Here is a 7,899-nt window from a genome sequence, read left to right on the forward strand (position 1 = left end):
AATGGACATGAAAAATCAAACAAACACTAAGACAATTGTAGTGGGGGACTTCAATACCCCACTATCACAAATAGACAGTTCATCTAAACAAAAAATTAACAATGAAATTTTAGAACTCAACCAAGCTATTGAATAAATGGACTTAATAGATGTTTACAGAGTGTTCCATGTCCCGGCCCGCGGGTAAGTCAACGAAGACCCTAGAGGGGGAGCGAGGATGAGAAGGGACAGGGGACACGAGAGATGGAGACAAGACAGGTTTCTGATCAAGTCTCGTTTATTGCGGAAGCTGCTACAACATATATACCGTAGGGCTAGAGGGGAGGAGCGAGAGGAGGGTACTGGGGCTACTTCCTTGTTGCCGGGTAGATTTGCAGCAGGCCCGGATATGTCCGTAAAAGGCACTCAAGAGTTCTAGCGGGGGTCAAGGCCCCCCACAGGTCCTCCCTTTAAAATTATAATTATAAGAAAGGCGTCAGGAGAGCCAAGCCTTCGGGGGCTGAGCCTGTCTTGGGTCAGAGCAACATACGTGTCTGCACCGTGCACCTTACCCGTCATCGGTTAACCAGAGAATCAATGCTCTGGCACCTGTCTTAGGCGGCACACGAGGGCCTTTTTACAGCATGGCACGCTTGCTCAGTTGCCCGTCATTGGCTTGCCAGCCCTCTCACCAGGTACTCATCCTGATCAGCCATGGCTAACCGATTATAATGGACCTGTATGGGCGCTGTTTTTATTGCCTTGATTTGGGCTTTTAGGAAGGCCACGATTTTGTTATAAAGTATGGGCCCTAAAGAAATGAGCAAGAGTAGACCCAATAGAGGCCCCAACAAAGGGAGGAGATAGGGGAGAAAACCATTGAGGCCAGTCCAAAGGGGATTTTGAATGAGTTCTTGTCGTCTTCTGTTTAAATCTTCTTGAAGTTCGTGAATTTTTCCCTGACGATCCCAGATTTGTTGGCATAGAAACAGCAATGTTTATTTAAGGCTATGCAAATCCCTCCTTGTTCTGTTGTAAGGAGGTCCAGACCCCTTCTATTTTGAAGGACCACCTCAGCCAGGGAATCGATCTGATCTTGTATATCTGTAAGAGTGTTGGAGAGAGCTTGAACATCATTAATCAATTGGTTGGATAATTTGGCATAGGAGTGTAACGCCACCCCAACGCCAGCAGAGCCAGTGGCAAGGGCGCCGGACACCCCTAGCCCCACGAGCAAGGGGACCAGTGAGACGGCCCTTTTATGTCACCCAGCGATATAGTCAAAGCTGGGCAAGGGCACTGGCTCATCTCCAGGAATAAGGGAGATGCCCGGGAGGACAGTCGCCACCATGCACAGCCCAGTCCAATTAGTGGGGAGGGAGATGAATGCCAAGCTCCCTCCACAGATGAGCACGTGACCCGGGGCAGGGCAAATGGCGGCAGGGCCATTAAGCACTACCGAGCAGAGAAAGAAATTTTGGACTCCAACACATATATCGAAGCTATTGTGGCCCGAATTTAGATAACAAACTGAGGCATTGAACTGTACTGGCTGGACCCTGAAGGGCAGAGAAAAACTGCAATTGTAACTAGAACTGTTGGCATAGTCAGTTTGGTTGACAACTGGCAAGGTGAGGGGCAGGGGTGTGTCAAGAGTCAAGCATAGCCAACAATCCGCAGCAAAGGCGGGGTTGGATGTATTGATCAAATGATAAGTGGCCTCTAGGACACTCAGAGTTTGGGCGTCAGGGTCTGGGCCTCGAGGTTTGGGAAGGACCAGTGGATGATAATTTAGGGAGGGATACATCTCTTGGATGATAGTCTCAAGTTGTTTTTGTACTCGCTCTTCCCTGAGCTGATCTGAAGGCCCACCACCATCAGATATATGGATTGGGGCCTGTGGTGGCCAGGAACAGCAACAGACCATGCAACAGATTCAGGGATGTCATCTCTTTAACCTGTAAGCAAAATTTCATCCTGCGATGTAAACAAGGCTGGGCTGTAGATAAGAGAGTTAGGCTAACCTGATTAAGCTTTTGAAGATAACCAATGTGGACATACTACAATAACATATTCAGAACTTAACCAATATAAACATTTTGTAACAACATATTCAGTGCTTAAATATCAAGGACAACCAATACAATCAATTTATAACATATTTAGATAATATTCATTGTGATATGTCTCCCATAAGATTATATAATATAAAATTTACTAGGGGGTCCCTTTAATGAATTAAGACCAGAATAATCATTTTCTGGGTGGCCACTTCTATATTCATCAAAGGGAGTCCCCATCTTAAGTCATTTTGACAAACAAGAGTCTATATCTTCCTATTTTGTAACTGTCAATTGCAAATTGATTATTGCTTGTAATGCACATTACTTTCACAACATAAATTCCAATGGTACTTTGATCCATTAACAACCTGGAAAGGAAGGCATGTCTTTAATTCAATCATATTTATCTGTAAATCAATTTAACAATAGGCGAATATCCTATGAAAGGGAAGGAACATATTGAGCTCAACTGTACGAACACAAACAACAGACAATAGACAAACATATAAGACAGTGTATAAAATTAGGGTGCACCCAAATATAACTAACCAAATTGAATTATACTATACTCTTGATGATTATTAGATTGTAATTGTAGGCGCCGTTGTTAACTGGTTAAGATTGGACAATGTCAGGTCATCGGCATCATCAGCACGCCTATCGACTTGTTTTACTAGGCGTTCTGGGAGCCACCTGGCTGACTTCATTTCCTTGGAGTAAATACACACTGATCCTCGGCCCCAGATAAGTACAGGATCGGGCCCGTGCCATGAGTGGTCCAGGGGGTCTTTCCACATCACCGAGGCAAATTGTCGTTGCGTCTCTGGTTGCCAGAAACGATTGGCTGCAGATAAACCTTTGGCATCCAAATTTAAGAAGTTAAGAATAAATAGTGCATGTGATATCAGGTTTCTAGGTGACCCCTTGATAGGGTACCATTCCCCTCCTTTTATTTTATCTAATGTAAGTTTGAGTGTGAGGTTGGCTCTTTTTATAATGCCTTGTCCCTGTGGATTATATGGGATTCCCGTTATGTGTGTTATGTCTAATTGTTTGCAAAACTTTGAGAAGCCAGAACTGGCATAGCCTGGACCATTGTCTGTCTTAATTTGTTGTGGACATCTAAGTACTGAGAAGGCAACTAGAAGGTGGGCAATTACATGTTTAGTAGCCTCCCCGGATTGTAGGGTGGCAAATACAAATCCACTATATGTATTAATGTTGACATGTATATATTTAAAATTTCCAAATTTAGGGTAATGTGTGACATCCATATAGTGTATAACATACATTTGGGCCCAAGATTTACGTACGGCCTGAATAGCTGAAGCTACAAAGGACTGGCTCAATGGGCTGTACAATACCTGTAGAGTGTTTACCTAGCCCTTTGCCTGGAATGTACCCATTTTTAAACATCTGTGTAGTGACAATTTTATTAGGGCTAGAAATAATCATCTCCATTTGTGATAATAGGTCTCTCCCCCATAGATTAATGGGTAACCCTGAGATGATATAAGGTTGAATGGTGTCCTGATTACCATCTTGGTCTCTCCAGGTCAGATCTTTGGCACTTTGTTTAGGATTTTGACTCTGACCTATACCCCTGAGATGGGTGAGGGTGTCTTTTAATGGCCATGCCTGAGGCCAATTTTTTCCCTTGATGAGAGTTACATCAGCACCAGTGTCTACCAATCCAGAAAATCGTCTCCCATCCAACCACAAGGTCATGAGAGGCTTCTGGGCTGAAAGCATCTCCGACCAGTAGACATCGGATGAGCCGAATCCCTGGCTGCCTCGGGCGTTGTTAAGAGCCTTATTAGAGGTAGAGAGAAGGGGAAGGAGTAACAATTGAGCAAATCTTCGGCCTGATTGAATGGTGTTAATGACTTTGGGGGAAGAAACCATAACTCTAATCTCTCCGGAATAATCACTATCAATCACCCCCGGGTAGATCAGCAGCCCATCTATAGTGCTGTTGTTTTTGTCTATTACAAGCCCAAAGGTTTCCTTAGGCAGGGGCCCAAAGACCCCTGTCGGAAGGGCCTGTATCCCCATTTCTGGAGTCAATACTGTGTGGGCAGTGGAACTGAGGTCCAGTCCGGCACTTCTCGTTGTTGCTCTGAAGAGGTCTGGAATGGATTGTTGTTTGCTGGAGCAAAATTGAGCGCCCCGTAAATTTGTTTGGGTGTGGGGGCCCGGGGCTGGCCCCCTTTCCCGTTTCCCTGGTCCGGGTTATGGACAAGCGGGAGGGGCCAGCCTTGAGCGTCAGTCATGGACTTGTATTTATTTGTCCAATGTCTCCCTTTATTGCATCGAGGGCAAGGCCCCGGAGGTGTGGCCCTAGGGGCCGACGTCCTAGGGGCCTGACATTCTTTGGCAAAATGACCCGTTGTCTCGCACCGGAAACATTTGTTACCCGGGCGGTGTGACAAAGCGACAAAAACTGTTTGACCGTGTAACCCTGCATGGCGGCAGCCCTGGCAAGTCCCTGTTGGTAGGCAGTCCCAATTTCTGAGCAAAGGCGAATGTAACCTGAGAGATCAGTTTTCTTTTTATAAGGGCGGATGGCGGCCTGGCAAGCAGCATTAGCATTTTTAAAAGCAAGCTGTTTAACAAAATCTGTCCCGGTTTTTGTGTTCCCAAAAATCTGACCCGCTGTTGTGAGCAGGCGGTGAACAAAATCCGCGAAGGGCTCATCAGGCCCCTGTCGGATATTGGTGAGAGAAGTACTCACATCCCCTTTAGAAGGGAGCTTTCTCTAGGCTCTAGTGGCTGCGGTCTGAATCTGGGCATATAACCCCGCATCAAATTGCATCTGTTGATCGTTGGTAGCATAGGCCCCATCCCCTAGAAGCATATCAAGTATCCAACCATTACCCGCCTGAGCATTGTGTCTAGCAGTATCTCGGCAATTTTCAATATATTCAGATTTCCATAATAAATAATCACCTCCTGTAAGGGTGGCGCGGGCCAGAGTCTGCCAATCAATTGGGGTGAGCCAATTTTCTGCCACCGATTCTAGAATAGCCATGGTGTAAGGTGCAGTGGCCCCGTATTGAGCTGCGGCCGTTTTAAGTTCTTTAATAACCTTGAAATCAAAACCACTATGGTGTCTCCACGCCTGTCCCTGTGCGTCAGCAGTCTCAGTTACAGGAAAGACTTCCACAGTTTCAAGTTTTAGGGGTACCCTTGATCCAGATGGCACCCTGGGGGTCGCCCCTCTAATGGGGGGTCGTGGCTTAAGGGTGTCTTTTCTACGGACATTTTTATGGGCTTTGCCTGTTCTTAAGCCTTCAAGCTGGGTAATAAGGTCTTGATGTTCCTTTTCTAACCTTATCTGTTTTTTTAGAAATTCTATTTTGTCCCAGAGTTCCTTTTGGGGATCAACAACAGGGCATGTCAAAGCGGGCGCAATGGGAGTGTTGGGTTCTGGAAGATAAGGAGGCGGACATTGAACTACGGGTGGCCAATCAGGATTGCGATATCTGGTTGCCTCCTCCTCAAGATTGGTCCAGTCAGCCTCCCCCGGACCGTTCTGTGGGAAGGGAGGGGTTTCTGAAGTGTCGGAGGGAAGGCTACAAGGCTGGTTCCTCCTTAACAGGCGGGGCGGGGTTAGAGGCAGGGGCTGAAAGAGCGGGGGCGGAAGCTGAGGAGCGCCGAAGCTTTTTTTTAAAAAGGCTTGGAAGAGGCAGAGCCCGCCTGTAAGCCCTCATCAATAACATTTTGTTTTTCCTTGTCTAAGTCATCGTCGCTATCAAAAGACATCAAGTCTTCTCCTTCATCCTTTGAAGGAGTCCCGTCCCGCAGGGGCTCGGGCCTCGGCGCCATCTTGGCGTCCCGCAGGGGCTCGGGCCTCGGCGCCATCTTGGCGTCCCGCAGGGTATTTACAAACTCCTCACTCTGAGGGAGAGTGATCAACCCTTCCTCCGATCGGAGAGCTATCTCCCCGACCTGGATGGCTTGAGCCACCACCGGATCTTTGGTTTTCTGAGAGATAATGTCATTAATAAGATTCCAATAAGAAAATGCAGTGATCGGGACCTTTCCTGGTCCGCAAGTAGCATAATAATCTTTAAGGGCCTCCCCTACTCTTTTCCATCACCTCTCGTCAATGGTACCCTTGGCGGGAAACCAAGGGCAGAGATCTCTAATATAATAAAAAAATTTCAGCAATTGTTTGACTGTAACCTTTACCCCTCGTGCCTGTAATGTCTCCTTGAGACCTTGCACGAACAATTCGTGCTGACTAATGCCCTGTCCCATAATCGCTGCTCAACTTACCGAGGTGCGAAAAAGACGGCAGGTTTACGTCAATTGCAAGCCTCTCCTGTGTCGAGTGTGCTCTTTGTTCCTCAATCTTAATCTTAGGGCCCCTGAGCAGCGTCCTTCACTGGATCCCCCGTTCTCTGGCCCCACGTTGGGCGCCACTTGTCCCAGCCCGCGGGTAAGTCAACGAAGACCCTAGAGGGGGAGCGAGGATGAGAAGGGACAGGGGACACGAGAGATGGAGACAAGACAGGTTTCTGATCAAGTCTCGTTTATTGCGGAAGCTGCTACAACATATATACCGTAGGGCTAGAGGGGAGGAGCGAGAGGAGGGTACTGGGGCTACTTCCTTGTTGCCGGGTAGATTTGCAGCAGGCCCGGATATGTCCGTAAAAGGCACTCAAGAGTTCTAGCGGGGGTCAAGGCCCCCCACAGTTCCACACCTCAAAATTAGAATATACATTCTTTTTGGCTGCACACGGGTCATTCTCCAAAATAGATCACATGCTAGCTCATAGAAAATGTCTAAGTAAATGTAAAAGAATTGAAGTTACCCCCTGTATATTATCAGACCATAGTGCAATAAAATTGGAGGTCAATAACATAAGAAACCACAAAACTCCCACAAACACATGGAAATTGAATAACACCCTTATGAACAACCAATGGGTCACAGAGGTAATTAAAGAAGAAATTAGACAGTTTCTACAAGTAAATGATAATGCCAGTACAACATATAGAAATCTATGGGACCCAATGAAAGCAGTTCTACGTGGGAAATTCATAGCAGAGAATGCTCATATTAGGAAAACAGAGAAAACTTAGGTAAATAACCTAATTCAGAACTTCAAGCACCTAGAAAAAGAAGAGCATGACAAACCCAAAGCTCATACAAGAGAGGAAATTATAAAGATCAGAGCAGAAATCAATGCAATGGAGACTAAGAGAATGATACAAAAAATTAGTGAATCAAAGAGTTAGCTTTTCAAAAGAAAAAATAAAATCGATAAGCCTTTAGCCAACCTTCTCAAAAAAAGGAAAGAAAAGGCTCAAATCCATGCAATTAAGAACAAAAAAGGTGAAGTCACAACAGACACAGCAGAAATCCAGAGGATCATCAATACCTACTTTGAGAACCTGTACTCTAATAAAATGGAAAACACAGAAGAAATGGACAGATTCCTAGATACATACGAATTGCCAAAGTTAAATGAAGAAGATATAGAAATCCTAAACACCCCAATTACAATGAGTGAAATTGAAAATGTAATAAAAAATTTACCAACAAAGAAAAGCCCAGGTCCTGATGTCTTCACTGCTGAAGTTCTATAAGACATTTAAAGAAGAACTATCACCATTACTCTTTAAACTCATCAAGGAAATTGAAAGGAAAGCAAGGCTTCCAAATTCATTCCTGCAAGTGTTACTTTAATCCCAAAACCAGGGAAAGACCCAACCCAAAAAGAGAACTACAGGCCAATCTCCCTAATGAACATAGATGCAAAAATCCTCAACAAGATACTTGCAAACATATTACATAGGGTCATCAAGAAGATCATACACCGTGACTAAGTTGGATTTATCCCAGGGA

General features: G+C 45.4%; 1 long non-coding RNA gene across 1 annotated transcript; it reads right to left on the reverse strand.

Annotated features, from left to right (window-relative positions):
* Positions 1-259: 259 nt before the first annotated feature.
* LOC147825059 (uncharacterized) lies at positions 260-7,390 on the reverse strand. The gene is made up of 2 exons (XR_015441276.1): positions 6,324-7,390; positions 260-2,898 (listed from the first exon to the last, which is right to left on the reverse strand). It is a non-coding gene; the product is annotated as an uncharacterized LOC147825059 (long non-coding RNA).
* Positions 7,391-7,899: the final 509 nt, after the last annotated feature.

The sequence above is a fragment of the Heterocephalus glaber genome, unplaced genomic scaffold, assembly GCF_053883595.1.
Source record: "Heterocephalus glaber isolate CG9 unplaced genomic scaffold, H.glaber_assembly_v1.0 deba00001509, whole genome shotgun sequence".
Taxonomy (NCBI): Eukaryota; Metazoa; Chordata; class Mammalia; order Rodentia; family Bathyergidae; genus Heterocephalus; species Heterocephalus glaber.